Source organism: Microtus ochrogaster, chromosome 10 (genome assembly GCF_000317375.1).
Source record: "Microtus ochrogaster isolate Prairie Vole_2 chromosome 10, MicOch1.0, whole genome shotgun sequence".
NCBI lineage: Eukaryota > Metazoa > Chordata > Mammalia > Rodentia > Cricetidae > Microtus > Microtus ochrogaster.
In genome coordinates, this window is record NC_022016.1 from 75,677,098 (window position 1) to 75,679,870 (window position 2,773).

Below are 2,773 nucleotides of genomic sequence, written 5' to 3' on the forward strand. Positions count from 1 at the left end.
TTCAATTAAACAATGGCCTTTGTGATTTGAGGAGTTAGTTTACTTCACTGTTGGGTGCTTACTCTTTTGTATGGAGTAGTTCCTGCCCAGGACCTGAGGCACCTGTGTCTTTAGGTCACATCCTGAGATAGAGCTGGGAACAATAGAGAAGGTTAGCTGTCAGAATGTTACATTTTCAGCCAGATGTGCTGTAGCCTTGTAATCCCTGCACTGGGGAGATTCAGGCAAGATAACTGAATTCCAAGCCAGCCTGGGCTGCATAATGAGGCCCTGTCTCAAGAAAAAAAAAAAAAAAAAACCCAGTGTGGGACATATGGATGGTTTGGGGCTGTGCTAAGGAACGTGAGGCGGGGGAGGGCAGGAAAGAGACCAAGGCAACAGGATAGGCAAAACGCGGAGTCCAGTCAAGCATGAATTTAAAGAGACGTAAATTTTAACTCGGGCAATTCCAAGGACAGTGGGAGTCATTCATAGTGATTTGAGGCTTGTGTGAAGGGGCTGGGACAAGAAACAGCTGTTTGCTGGTTTTTAAGATAAATATATTTAAAAATAAGTTACATTTTTGGTGTGTTTTCTGACATTTTTTGTAAAGCCAGCGGGGCGGAAAAAGCGCCTGGACACTGTGTCTTGCAGGTGTGCGCCATTCTGGATTAGCAAGACAGACTAAACAGTTTAGGGCACAAAGAGTGAGAAAAATAAATAATTGTTTTAGGGGCTGAGACGACTCTGTGGGTAAGGGTGCTTGCCACCCAAACCTGACAATGGACCTTCAGTCCCCAGTACCCCCATAAACAACCTCCTCTCTCCCTGTGTGTGTGTGTAGCATGCAGGCACCCATACATACTAATACTGATAGTGTTGATAAAAACCTACATTGTTAGAAAGCTTTGGCTGCCAAGCTGTTTTGCTGCATGGATCTTCCCCCTTTGAAGTCCACCTCATGGTTTGTGGTGGTTGTGGAATCCAGATACCAGTTTTTAGGTACAAAGGGCACGTGCTGTTTTCCACTCTTTGTTCTGCATTTAATGACTCTCTGACCTCCGACAAGTTACCCAACCTTCTGTGTTCAGGTAGAGATAAGAAAGCCCTCTAAGAGGTCCTTGGAAGGATTAAGTAATAGCCTTTATCACGGAATGCCGGACTTTAAAAGCAGCCTCTACAGTTAGAGCCGTGTTTCTTGCCACGAGGCATTGTCAGCTTCTGTGGGAGTCTAGCTTTTAAAACAGGCTGTCGTTTTACTATCAGAGACGCAAGGGAGGAGGCTTTCCAGGGGGGTTTGATGGCTCAGAGCAGCTGCAAGAGGTGGGCCTGGGGCAGGGGACTTGGGGCCCCAGGGTCCTCTCCTCTCTCTCTTGCCAGAACACAGCCCCTGGGAACTGCACCTGCTGGGGTCTCGAGTGGAAACTATTCCCAGCTGTTGCCCCTGCACAGGCCCGAGGAGTGCCGATTGTATTTCAGTTTATGGACCAGGCCTCCCTACTGTTTAAGTGGGGAAGACAATCCCTTGCCCAGCATATGTCTCCCCACCCCCATGCCAATTCCTGACGCTGTATTTAGCTCCATCTTGGGCTCCTGCATCAGGGAGCTGCCTGAAGTCCCGGCACTATCACCCCACAACAAAAGACGGTCAGCACGCGCGTTAACTGTGGGGGTGGGGGTGTTCATTAACTCCTGATCATCGGTGTATAATGTGAACACATTGTTCACCTTGAGTATATACATTTTTCATTTGTCGGTTATTATGGATGAAATGAGAAAGCAATAACAAAAATACCCGGGTTCCCTGTGCTGGATTCTTCCCTGGAACCCCTTTCTCTTTCATCTCCTAGGCTGGAAGGCTGTTCGTTCCTCCAGTGGGGTCGCCCCTGAGTCGGCTCGCTCACGTAGCGTCCATCCATCACAGCACCGATGACGTGCAGAGCCAAGCAGAGCCGAGCGAGCTCTCTGTATTTACGGTCTCTGCTCCTCACAGGACTGAGTGCTTGGGGAGCAGGGCTTTGGTCGATTCTAGTTCTACCCTGAGACCTGAGGGAGGCTAGGCCCATTCCAGGACTTCAGTGGCTACTTGCTGAGATGATAGCTTCCCCCACCAAGACAAATCAGACCTAGGCTCCTTCTCTGTACATAAGGCTCCGTGTGGTTCGCAGGGCTGTAAACGAGGCTCCCCACCCCCACCCCAGTCTGCTGCAACCGATATGGCTCAAGCTTACAGTAGCTAAATCAATTCTGCTTTCATTGGGCTCTGAGCATAATAATAATAGTAATAATAATAATAATTAATAATAATAATAATAATGAAGGGACAGGACCCAGAATTGCCACTCTGGCATCTTAAAGCATGTGTTTGGTCATTTAATGCCAGCAGACCAATATTAATATCCTCATGGCCAAAGACTCCTAAGTAGGCCACATGTTCTTGAAATACTAAGAATAACTGAGGGAGAACTGGATGCAGGGGATGGACATGAGTTATGAAAGATAATATAAAGCTAATTGCTTTTCTAGTTCTAATTCTCTCATGGCTTTTATTTTTGCTGGTAGATAAATGCATAAGATACATTCAACATCAAAAGTGTAAACTTTAATGTGAAGCTCATCGGTGCCATTCTATTTTTAATTTTTCTGCTTTTTCATTTTTTACTTTTTCCGAGACAGAGTTGCTCTGTAGTTTTGGGGCCTGTCCTGGAACTAGCTCTTGTAGACCAGGCTGGCCTCAAACTCACAGAGATCCTGCTGCTGCCTCTGCCTCCCGAGTGCTGGGATTAAAGGTGTG